The 13358-nt window shown below is 36.6% G+C and overlaps 1 long non-coding RNA gene across 1 annotated transcript in view; it reads left to right on the top strand.

Annotated features, from left to right (window-relative positions):
* Positions 1-3294: 3294 nt before the first annotated feature.
* The window catches only part of LOC107558160 (uncharacterized), a 28516-nt gene continuing 18452 nt past the window's right edge, over positions 3295-13358 (top strand). Inside the window, exon 1 of the long non-coding RNA XR_001605461.1 lies at positions 3295-3493. This is a non-coding gene — a long non-coding RNA (uncharacterized lncRNA). The remainder of the gene's footprint in view (positions 3494-13358) is intronic.

Below are 13358 nucleotides of genomic sequence, written 5' to 3'. Positions count from 1 at the left end.
CAGCACTTTGATTGCCAAAAAATAAAAGGGTTTAATTTTCATTTGATTAGGATAAATTAAATTAATGTTTTATGCCTTCATCTGATTACCAGAAAAATTAAGAATATTTTATAGGGCCCTATTATTGTTTAAAAAAAACCATACAAAATAAAGTATAGGTTTAAAATACAGGCATGTGGCTTAATTTCTTTTTATTAATTCACCATTTGTAAACTGATGTTTACTGTTAATTTTTTAGAAATATCAATAGCATTTGTATTAAAACTATATTCACTGAATGTAATAAAAAAATCGAGAATCGAATCGGGACATCTGAATCGATACCCAGCCCTGGTATTCATTGATATCAATTCAGCTGCACTGTCACATAAGAATGAAATTTGAATAGAATAACACTAACTTGGCAACATCAGCACTGATATTGAACTGAACTGAATCAGTAATGAATTGAATAATGACACGATTGTCTTCTGTAAAGCTGCTTTACGGCTGAAATTGAATGTTTCATAATTGATGAATTTTGCAATATTTCCTGTTTATTATTGTGAAGCTGCTTTGAATCCATATTTAAAGCACTACAGAAATAATTGCGCAAATAATTGACTTAATTTTGCGGCCCTTCTCTCAGCTATCAATACGAATGAAGTGCAATCAACACAATTCACTACATTTCAATCTGTTCTGTGTATTTACTCCCCAAGAACATTAGGAAAAGTCTGCATATTCTCTCTGGGATTATCTGGAGAATGAATTACTTTTGGCAAAAGCGTTTCCGTCAGATGTTTGCTGGCATTGCAGTGTTATTACCTGTTGAACCGCACATCTCTGCTGCATCGCTACGAACTTTGGCATTTATCATTTAATACACATTCGCTTGGAGTCGAGCGTCAGATAAAGATGTTAATCTGGACTTGTTGAAGACTGGCAGATAATCATGCCTTGATAGATGAATTACCCGTCCACGGTTTCATCTGATTGATGAAACACGCCTCACAGGCTTCATATTTTAATAATCAGCCCAGATCTCGAGGTGTGTTTCTAAAGTTGCGCTTTAATTCAAACACATTAAGATGCATCTGTTCTGCGGACTGTGATGCGCTTGGAAGGGGCGTTTGCGGGCGCGTTTGGCGCAGTCCTCCCGCATATGAGATGGCGGGTGTTCGCTCATATTTAGCTGCTGTAATATTGATAAGGAGCCGTTTGTGAACCTGAACCTGTTTGTCCCGGATCCGCCTCCGGCCTCCGTGTCGGAGCGATTGTGCTTGTGTTACGGCGTGCATGTGTGTGGTTTCGGTCCATCTTGTGTTGGGTTTGCAGCAGCGCTGTGTTTATTTTTCTTGGGAGATTTGAAGAGCTATTTATAGCCTCCTGCTGGAGCAGCGAGCATGTGCTGCGCCTCCTCCCTCCCGCTTGCTCATCTCATGATGCTGTTAGATTCTCCTTCCTCATCTCACACCTTTCTTCCTCTAATTCCCACTCATCTGTTGTTCTGTCGTTCCTGTCCCCATTTTGAGATTCCCCCTCTGTGCTTTCGGCACGACCACCTCCCCTCCGCTTCCCTGTGGATTTCTGCTTGTGAATTATTAATGGCTGCTGGATGGCAGTGACTGGGGGCGACGCTGAGGATCGCCGCTCTTACGGAGGATAACCGTCAGTTATCTGCCTGAAGACGGGACAGAGACATGCTGATATGATAGACAGACAGGGACTCCACCGGGTTTCATTGGCTCTCTGTGTGCAAAACTACATGCTTTCAAAAATGAGTCATGCACCGAAAATTAAGTTTTCATTTAGTCGCAAACCAAAAAAGAAAGTTTGGGTACCATGTTTTCCAGAATATAAATATATATATATTTTTTTTTTTTAACAGGCCGCATATACGTTATGCAATTAACTTCAAGCACGCAAAACACACACCCTGTTTAGAGTATGTGTAGAATGTTGGAGTGCTTTTTACAAGAAAATACTATTTCAGTCTTTCTGCTTCAAAATGTCATGTTTCATTTAATGCATTACCTGCCGAATCTTTGTAATTATTTGCGAGCTGATTGTTTGGAATTATGAATATGAGCGTAGGTCGTCTGTTAATATTATGCATTTTTTTGTTTGATGTTTTTTAGTTTGTTTCTGCATGAGACAAAAAAGTAGTATAGCCAAAACCACTGCATAGCCGCTCTTTAGTGTAGATGCATGTTGATTTTATCAGACAATGGCGTGATTACAAATGAGAGTGACTCCTGGTTAACATGTATTAATGGGTCGTGTTTAGTCACTATTTAGTGTGGAATTTTGCTACAATATTCACCCATCATGACAGTAAAATAGGGCATTCTAAGTCAATATACTGCAGTATTTCCTCTCAATCAGTAGAAGATATGGTTAACACCCGCTCATGCATGAAAAAAAAAATACACCGTCATATACCGTGAAACGTTAAAAAAAGTTTAGAAAATTACCGTGATATACATTTTTGTCATACCGCCCAGCACTAACCAGTATGTTACTTTATTTCTGAATGTGACAAATAAAATGTGACTTGTTAAATGATGCAATGATGCAACTTTGTCCTCTCAACAATGCAAATTTTACCCAGTGCAACTTATTTTCAAGAAAATGCGGTAATTAAGTTGGTTTGTGGCGTGTTCACTGGTCATATATTAAAGCAATCATGGTGAAGTTCTTCAGCAACAAATCTGAATATTTCAGAGATTTCTGTTTACTTGTTATCTACATCGTGTGCACAAAATAGATGCTGACACAGTCAAAATGCATCACTGGAGAATCGTTAATTAAACATCACTGCTTCAATCCCCTATTTTAGTCCTTCAAAACCAATTTGGCTAAAACTGAAAATTCATTTTTTTTAGTCCAAAATTTTAAGCAATAGTCAATCCTCACGTTATTCTGAACCCGTTATTTTATTTAGTGGAGCTCAAAAGTTGAAGTTTAGAAGATGATCATGCTGCTCTCGTCCATCCAGCAACTGTATATAGTCTGCCAGTCTCCAAAACAAGGCAAAGAAACACGGGAAAACACCATACAGTCGGAAATAAGGATTATTGGAATGTGTTTTGCAAGAAAATACTATTTAAGTCTTTCCACTTGAAATGTCATGCTTGGTTCAGTGTTACTTGCCATTTCATTTTAAATTATTTGTGAAATTTACTAGCAGTTTATTATTTAAAAAAAAAAAAGACTTGTGTGTATTCTGACAAGGTTTGACAGATGTGGTCGTGGTAAACTTTTGTACAGAACGCTTGGTTGACGTGAGGATGAGTAAATGATGACGAGAGAGAGAGAGAGAGAGAGAGAGCGGCTGTGCTTCATTCAGAAAAAGCAGGGGGGCGTCAGAAACGAAGCGAGGGAGCAAACTAAGCAGAGAGGTGGAGATCTGTCTGTTATCTGTTAGTGTGGACTGAAATGCGCTCGGCGCTGCCTCTGAGCCGCAAGCAGCTAATGATGCGTGGAGATCAGCGATAAACCAGCGGATACAGTAAGCCTTGTGTGTGCTGCATGAGCGTGCGTGTGCATGCATGTGGAAACTGTTCTGAGTCTGTTGCATCTTGCATTTATCGTGTTCTCGCAGCGATCTTAAAATCACACTCTGAAACCATTGTACTTATGACTAAACCCTCAGGTGCATTATGGGATGTGTAGTCAGAAGCTGTGACTCTGAACGAGACTGGAGAAAATGGGTCGGAGAGTTTAGAAGAGATGCGCTGAAGTTTGTGTAAGGCCGTTTAAAAATGCATTAGTATGCGTTTGTGTGTCTGCATTCAGAAGTGACACAGCCGCAGCTCTGACGTCAGATGGAGCCGCTGGAGGTGAATGAGCAGAACTGGTTTGTGAATGTTATGCAATCGATTTGCTTGAGTGATACCAGGATGCATTTCATGCAATACTTCACATGCATGTTGTGCATCGTGTTAGGTGTTTGAGCGACAGGCTTTGCACGGGTCAGTCGCTCGTGGGTGTGTGTGTGTGCATGCTATCGCCAGCCCACTCGCGTGCAGGTCGATAAAGAGAGAGACCATGTTTGCTGAGGTAATGAGGAATTCCCTTCCACCGCGTCCTCGTCCCTCGCGCCGGGGGCGGATCGGTAGAGGAGAGAGGCATCATTCATGTCAGAGCGGAGGAGACCAGAACACGCAGGACATCAGGAGGAGGCATAGCATGGGGGCTTTCTTCAGAAAGGAGTTATTTAGTATCTAGATGCTTTAGCTATTGCACTGTATGTAGCTTGAGTTTCATGCATTTGCTCTGAAAGGTGACGAGAAGAAGAATTATTTTGGCACGATTAAGCAAATTGAAACCAAAATTGCAATATGGCTTAGTGCGACTATCAAACCACAAAGGCTGTGGTTGAATTAAATAAATAGTATTGTTTCATAGTGAAGCGCGGCGTTGTGTTTATTTACACGTGTGCAGCTCATGATCCAGTGTCTTGGAGATGGGGGAGGGCAATATTGACAAAAAATGATACCTTAATATATTTTGGGATTTTTTTCGATAACTAATTAAATGACATTTTACTGAGTGTGTTTTTGTGATGGAACTTAGGCTGATTTAGGGCGGTCATTGATGAATAAATATGACACTAAAACTGCCAGTAGGTGGCAGCAAGTCCCTGTCTTAATGAGCGATTTATTGAATCATTCATTTAAACGATTCATTCAAAGTGGCTGATTCATTTAGAAACAAAGCAAGTGACTGTCTTTATGAATGGAACATTGAATTATAGACTCAAATGATTAGTTCAAAAGCAGATTTGTTCAGGAATGAAACACAGAGTTTTGCTCTGAGACGTACAAATACTGTGCTCCGTTTTCTGGAGCTATTTTTGTTGGTAAAACAGACAATATTGTGTCTTGTTTGTTGTACTGTATAAAACGGGTATCACCGAAAAGAGCTTGTTTCTGGGTTGAGAAATAAGGTTGATATAGGAGATATGAATATGTTTGGCTTTAGTTCAGCGCAGACTGACATGCGTCATTGACGTCAAGCGAGCGTTTCACAGGAAGAGCAAGCTGAGACATTCTGATTAAAGATTACAAAGTCAACTTTTTTGTAAAAAAAAAAAATGCACAGATGAAATGACCACAATAACTCCGGCTGCAGCACATTAGAAGTCACACATTTCTATATGTTAAATTAATTCTATATTAGGGTTACACAATTTGGCCAAAAAATTATATTTATGAAAAAGTTGAAAAGTATAATGCCAATAATAATACTATACATATATTATTATATAATTATTAATATTATAAAAAAAATTTATTTTACTAAATATAAAAAAATATTAAATGTAGTAGTAATAATAATATAATGTTACATAATATAATTTTAGTTAGATAAATATTTATTTGTATACAATATGAAACCAACTTAGCAGTATTGATAAAAATAATAACAAAAATATTAATAATTGTTATATTAATAATCATACTACTACTACTCCTAATAATAATCATCATTTATAATAAATAATAGTTATTTTTACTAAAATGTTAAACCAAATAAGAGATATTAATTAAAAAAGAAATAAAATAATTATTATGGTATTATTGAATTGCAGCATCAAAAACGTTGCACGCTTGTTTTGGCGATTTAACAGCTACCTACAGAAATCTTTCCGATGTTTACGATGTTGCTTAATTGTAAATCGTCAGTGTGTCGGTGTGCGTTTATAGTGAATGTTGTTTGTCGCTGGGCCCTCCCCCACACAGAGCGATGCGTGTGCGTGTGCATCTCCACCTGAGCCTCACGCAAACACACGGGTTATTTTTGGACGCCGTGTGCTAGAACAGAGTGTCAGCGAGAGAGAAACAAAGAGCGAGTGAATCCTCAGCAGAGATGTGAATAAAGCCAGAGAAACGGAGACGGCACAATGCTGCTCTCCTGAATAAAGTATCTGCGTCTATAAATAACACACTCTTATTTCGCCACATTTTCCCTCCTCATCCTGTAACGCTCATTTGATCGCTTTTCATTTTTCAGCATGTACTGAAGCAGTTATTTAGAAACGAACCACACGTTTGATGGCTTGGCTGTGTTAATTGATACTTAAACACCTGTTTGGAGACGTTTTTCCGTTTTCGGAGAGTCACACGGCTTCGGATTACATGCATTACATGAATATATATTACGTAATACATGAATATGTGCAGGTTTGTTTAGTGGTTTAGCATTAAATCAGGCTGTGTGATCAAAATTAAACCATGATTATCAATTCACAAAGGCTAAGATTTAATTAAATATATGCAGAGCATGTTTCATAGGGCACTGTGTTAATTTACACGCATGCAGCTCATGATTTAGTGTTTTCAGTGGCTATTAGCGACTGCTTTGTAATGATTATTTATTAAATAATATAAAGTAATTTTGTTAGACTTTTTAATTTAACTCAATAATTTTAATGATACTGAATTAAAAAAACACAAGCTAATAAAACCACACTTTTACTGAAAGTAACACTATAAAATTGGACAGAATTTATATTAATATTAAATATCAATATATTATTGTTATTCAGTTCCATGCAACAGAATCCGATATAACTGTTTTTATAAACTAATTATACAAATAATGTATAATCCTACAAAGCTATTATTATCAGAGCATGTGAGCAGAGCAGTTAATTTTTCAGCTGTACTGTAAAAAACATTGTAATATTTTTCCTAAATGCTTATTTTACAGTGAAATATCACAATAATATATATTTTTTAAATAAAAAAATTATTATAATATTTTTCTTAAATACTTTTTTATTTTACAGTAAAATCACAATAGTATTATCGTTTAATATTTTTATTATTGTTTTTGTAATTTTAACTGTAAAATAAACGTATTGTATTGTTTTCCCTAAATATTCTTATTTTAAATTAAAATATCATGATAGTATTATTTTGTTTAATAATTTTTTTTAAATAATTTCAGTTGTATAGTAAAATTAAAAGTTCCACAAATCTGGAACTTTTGTAAAATTGCATTTTAAATCACAATTTCAGAAAAATTGCCATTCATTTTTTATTTATTTGCATTTTTTAATACATTCCCCCCCCAAATTGTGCTTCTCTAGCACTAAGTATTATCATAACTCTTTTGAAGAGATTTTTAACAGAGTTAAGCTTAATACAGTTTTAGAGTTTGTAGTATAAATAAATGGTAAAAACATGATATAATTCAACCACAAATTGTCTTGCAATGAGATATGGCATTAAACACAAACAAACTAAGTGTTTATTATTACATTATTTGCATAGATTTATAGAGTAGTTGGTAATTTGCCTGAGCAGCTAGTCAGTTTTGTGGTCTGTAATAAATTGCACACTTATCTCAAAATAGACCTGTCTAGTTAAGCTGACTCAAGTTCACCTGACAACTAGTCAATTTAGCCAACCATCATGACTGATTTCATATTTCGCCATGTTTGCACTTCTCTAAACTCATTTAAATCCAAATCCTGCAGAATCTCCTCCATGATCCGTGCAGTAAATGCGTCAAGCCCGTGTGTCTCTGTCTCTGTCCTCATGAATATGAACGTAACAGCTGACGGATCATGAAGAACTCGACATATTGCTCATGACTCACGCAGCTTCTGACAACGACACGCAAGATGCCCGAGCGCCGAGTCAACGTGTTCGCCGAAAATAAATATTTAGCCTTTTGTTATCGAGCTGTGACAGAAATTAGCGCGTTCTCAATTAGTTCAATAGTCTGAACATCGTGCCAGTCTGGAGTCACATTTGCACAATCCAGTCCATTTATAGCATTCGTTATGATACATAACCGATCTGCTGAACGAGTGATTCACTGGAAAAGATCAGATCTTGAATTCTATTAAACAGCTATACATCTTCAAACAAGTGAGTTAGTGCTGTAAAGTTCTGCAGGAGACTCCGATGTGATACTGGGTTGATCTTGTAGATGAGAAGCGTTTAGTAAACTCGTATTGTAGGATCTGCATGTGTGTTAGAGGTGGAGCGGCTCTCTTTCAGGTCCTCTGTGGGTGTGTGTTGTGCTGTTGATCTGGCTGGTTCTGCATCGTTGCTGGTGTGTAGCAGGTGTGGTTGAGGTTCTTCAGGTTTAGTCATGCCATCTTCACGCTTACTGTGAACCCGCCGTCGTTCACCGGCCATCTGCTTATGTGACGCCTCTAAACCGTCACATCTGCGGCAGAGCGACAGATAGTTCTGTGTGTTAAATTAAATCTATATTAGGGCTGCACAATTTTGCAAAAATTGAGTTGATGTTTCTGATAAAAATTGTGTTTATGTTGCTGTGCATGTTTGTAGGGTTACACAATTTGGCTAAATATTAGATTTTTGTCAATCAGTTTTAATAATAACAACAACAATAAACTAAAATCTAATAATAATAATAATAATATAAAAATTTATTATTAATATTATAAAAATAATTTGTATTTTTTTTATAAATATGAAACTAAATATAACTTAAAACATTAATATAATGATAATAATAATATGAAAATGTATTGTATAATTAGTCATATTATAAAAATAATTTGGATTTTTTAAAATAAATATCAAACAATTATATTAAAACATTAATATAATAATAATAATTATAATAATAGCATTATTATATTAACAATAATTACTGATATCATTAAAATGAAATAAAATAATAATTATTATTTACAAATAAAATATTAAACAAATATTAAATAAAGTACGATATTACTTAAAAATTAAAATGTTATTTTATAGTAAAACTAAAATTACAGTGCCAGTGAGCAGCTTGCGTGTAAATGAACACAGTGCTGTGCTTCAATCTAAAAGAAGCAGTGCATATGTATATTATATAAAATTTACGCCTCTACAATTTAATAATTGCACAAAGCTGTATTATGATTTAGATTTTATTACGATTTAACATGCTGCCCAATTTGAGCACTACATAAATGTAGTCCTTTTTTTGTTTTTAGCTGTTTGTATGCTTCTGTTGCAGGCGTGTTCAAGCTTAAATGTATGCTTCATTCATAAATACACATGAATTTAACATGCATGTCAATGTGTGTTTCATGCCTATTTAACCACTTCCATTAAGTGCATATTCTGCATTTAATGAGAGGTTTTACACTGATGATTCATGTCTTTTTCCTGATGAGCTCACATAAGAGTGATCGTGGTTTGTGAGCGTCCCAGTCGTTTGGGTGTCTGTTTATCTGTGTTGTCTGTGTACTTGATAGCTGATGTCTCCTTTGCATACTAATGAGCAACCGTGGGAAAAAGCTGTATAATTGTGTGCGTGTTTGCTGGAGGAGAGATTGAGGCAGAGGAAGGGACAAATCAATAGCAGCCCATAGAGAGCAGCTAAGTGTGTAATTGGCTTCAAAGTCATCAGGTTCACTGCTTTCCTCTCATGTGAAATCGGTGGATAGTGTGTTAATTTGTGTGTGTGTGTGTGTGTGTGTGTGTGTGTGTGTGTGTGTGTGTAACAGTGAATCCTGGCCTGAAACACGGACGTTTTCACTTTAAACGTCACTATGACCCTGTTGCTGGTCTTATTGTGCTCGTTTCTGTTTCTCTGCTCAATCCTCAAAGTATTTCATGATTGACTCATGTGCAATTTGTAATTAGTTTGTAATTGATTTGATTAGGTGGAGGTTTTGCTTGACCAGAACAGTTAGCATGTTTTGCTCAAACTTTCGCCATGGCATTAGAACTGGTACACCGTTGTCATTTGCAAAAACACAATAACGGCACCGGGGGTGTAAACTTACAGATTAAGGGTCGGTAATATTATAATGAGATCCCTTTGCTACGTCACCAAGGCAGAGAAATCAGACGCGCTAGTTTTCTCAGATGCTTGCAGAAAAAGGCTTATCTAAACAAAGTGATTGGGTTTGAACTAAGGAGCTCTGGATGTCCTCATTGCATAAATAAATGGTTTATTATTATGATGCATGCACAGATGAGAGAAAAGGTGTTGATTGATCATTCATGAGCTTGTATATTTCTTCTCATCTGCCGTTTCATTCTTTCTGCGAATCAATGAATCAGCTCTTGCTGCATCGATCTGATTGTGTTCATAAGAAGCTGTATTGAAGTTATAGTTTGAGTGCATCTCCTGCAGCTGAAATCACACGCTGTCCTGCTTTCAGAGGCGCATTGAGAGCGTTTGAAGAGTGTAACTGTACTCCAGTGTTGATGAGCGTCAGTCGTGGTGATTTGTGGCTCAGATGTGTGTGACCTGCGGTGGATCCGCCAGATGCTTTGGCAGGAGCTGCTTTGAGTCCAATGTCTAAATTTGCTATAAACAACCGTAAAACAAACAGGGTTCGGCTAATGTTTGTTTCTGTTGATGGATGCACATTCTGGCTTTCCAATACATTACAACAACAGCGATGAAAAAAAAATGTGGTCAAACCATTCACTCTTGTTCAATGCGAATGCCGTATGCTGGAATATGAGCAGTCATTTATTCCGTCATCGTGCTGATAGCGCGCACGCACAGGTGAGACCAGAACAACACACGTTGATATCTCCGTTTAAACTAAACTCATTTATGAAGCCTTGCCAGTTTAAACATTTAAGAGCCAGAGGACGCGAGCTCGCACGCTCAGTGAGAAGATTTGTGCGAAGCGTGCAAACCCGCGCCTCGGAACGCGTGCAAATATTAAGCTCTCTCTGAAGTATTGTGTTTAAATGGACAAATTCACACATAAATTGTCAAAAGGCTCCGTCTTGGTAAGTATCCTATGTAAAATATACACGAGAGTCAGTTGGTACTACATTACTATAATATTGAAGGTTAAAATTGACTGATTTATTAAAATTACACTTAATGAAGTTTTAAAAATAGTTACAATTACATCATATTTCTACTTCAGTTAGTTTTTTTGAAATATAAACATAATGGTGGCTGTCATAAAAACGTGATGGATTTATTCAAACATAAATTAAACATTGAAGAACAGTACAATTTATAATGAATGTTATACGGTGCATATATTTAGCAAAATGCCCCTCTCTACAGTTTATTTTTCTATCTGACTAATGAGTTTATGGTCACAGAATATGTTTTTCTGAGGTAAATGTGACGTTACATGACATTGTTTACAAGCCGTAATATTGATGTCTTTGCACGGCTGAAACACTGATTGAGCGATTGCACGAGACAGGATACGGATTGTAAAGTTGTACTCTTTCTTTTAACTTACCTTCGGATGTTTAGTCATGTTTATTTTGTGCTGAAGCTGGTATTAATGTGGAGGAGATGATTAGTTCACGTGTGCTACGTGCTGCTGCGTCTGTCACTCAACATTAAACCGCACCAAAACGACATTTATTGTTTGAATACTGCAATACAATGGACAGAATTTGAAATCTGAGACATTGTTTCATATTCAAAGTACCAAAGCATAATGCTTATTGTGATATATTGGATGGGAGGTGCCCTTCAATGTTCCGTCCATTAACTGAAAACAGGCTAGACTAATCGATTCTTGGGATTTAAGAATTGATATCGTTCCATAAAAATGAGAATCGATTAATATCGAGGAATCGATATTTTTTATCCAGCCCTAATATACTATATATGTAATTTTATATTTTATATCATGTAACATATATATTATATATGATTTTTAATCAACTAATGTTGTTTGAGGCACTATTAAAACGTCCTTGTATTAATGCTTTCAAGCTTACGATTGTACTGTAATATAGAATTAACTAGTCATAAATATCAATAATATTCAACATTTTGCCAAGTCCTAGTTTAAATATTCGGTCTTTGTGAGGAAAAGAGTGGCGATAAATGGAGATTGCACCAGCACAAGCTCTAGTGACCCGACAGAGAAGCGTTGTCTGTATTCATGCAGTCAGATTGAGTGGCGGTCGATTGGTGCCAGTTTGAGTGCCAGTCCGTGGCATATGCCAGGCTAATGCAATAATCCTCAGTGCGTTTTTCTCAATCTCTATTGAAAACGGTTGTTTGAAGGTTCTGTTGCTGTCTCTCTCTCTCGGCTAAAGCAGCAGGAGGATGGATGAAAATAGACGTGTTTTTCCACACCGAGAGAGTTGGAGCAGTAGGAAGGAGAGTGTAAGGATGGGATTCAGTGGTACCTGAGCAGATGGCGTGGCGCAGTGTGAAGTGGGCTAAACACGTCACCGAGGGCACCACTACATCACTGAAATGCATTCAATCAGCCATTGCAAATCATTGCATTACATATGTGACCCTGGAGCACAAAAGCAGTGTTAAGTCGCTGGGGTATATTTGTAGCAATAGCCAAAAATACATTGTATGGGTCAAAATTACAGATTTTTCTTTTATGCCAAAATTCATTAGGATATTAAGTAAAGATCATGTTCCATGAAGATATTTAGTAAATGTCCTACCGTAAATATATCAAAACGTAATTTTTGATTAGTAATATGCATTGCTAAGAACTTCATTTGGACAACTTTAAAGATGATTTTCTCAATATTTTGATTTTTTTGCACCCTCAGATTCCTGATTTTCAAATATTGTCCTATCCTAACAAACCATACATAAATGGAAAAGCTTATTTATTCATAAATCTCAATTTCAAAATTGACCCTTATGACTGCTTTTGTGGTCCAGGGTCACACATAGGATTTAATGCATAAATTTTGTGCAATAAAAAATAGGAAAAAAATAATGCATTAAAATGATTAAGGTATTTAACGCCCCATCCAGACTCCAGACCTGTCCGTCATCTTTATTAATGCGGTGTCGGATGTATGATGCAGGATGACTGACTGTGTGATGGATTCTGTTAGAATGCAGTCATATGAGCCTAAAATTCAAGATATGAGAGAAAAAACACACCTCTTATATTTATATCATACAGTGTAGTTTAGCAATATCACACCAGCAAGAGTGACTGATTCATTAAGGCTGCATTCCACTCCACTTTTAGACACGCACTTGCAAACTTCCCTAAACACTTCCCCTTGGGTGGAATCCCCGCTGCCATTTTGAAGTGCGTTCCACTTCGTGAAGTGGACGAGGGAAGTTTATATGGACAGACCCTCGACCCCTCGATTTTGACCGAGGGAGCGAGTCTGCTTCATATGCACACTTCAGGCCACTCCATAGACCACAATGCAACATGATAATGACGTCATCGCAGATCGAGTTCAATTTATCCCCACCCCAAACAACTCCATAATATATAAATTTTTTATAACGTCCCAAGCATATCTATATACATATAGAATGCTGCACCAAACTAATTCCTAAGGGGAAAAATGTAAACAATAAACCAACTCCATAGTAGATTCTAAGTGATCAAGGGCTTAGGATGTTCCAATTCAACCCATTCCAAGGGTTCCGCCAGAAGTGGGCACTCATGCAAC

This window comes from Sinocyclocheilus grahami, unplaced genomic scaffold, assembly GCF_001515645.1.
Source record: "Sinocyclocheilus grahami isolate Dianchi unplaced genomic scaffold, SAMN03320097.WGS_v1.1 scaffold633.1, whole genome shotgun sequence".
NCBI lineage: Eukaryota > Metazoa > Chordata > Actinopteri > Cypriniformes > Cyprinidae > Sinocyclocheilus > Sinocyclocheilus grahami.
Note: the sequence above shows the minus strand (reverse complement) of the source record. Positions and strands in the feature narration are given on the sequence as shown.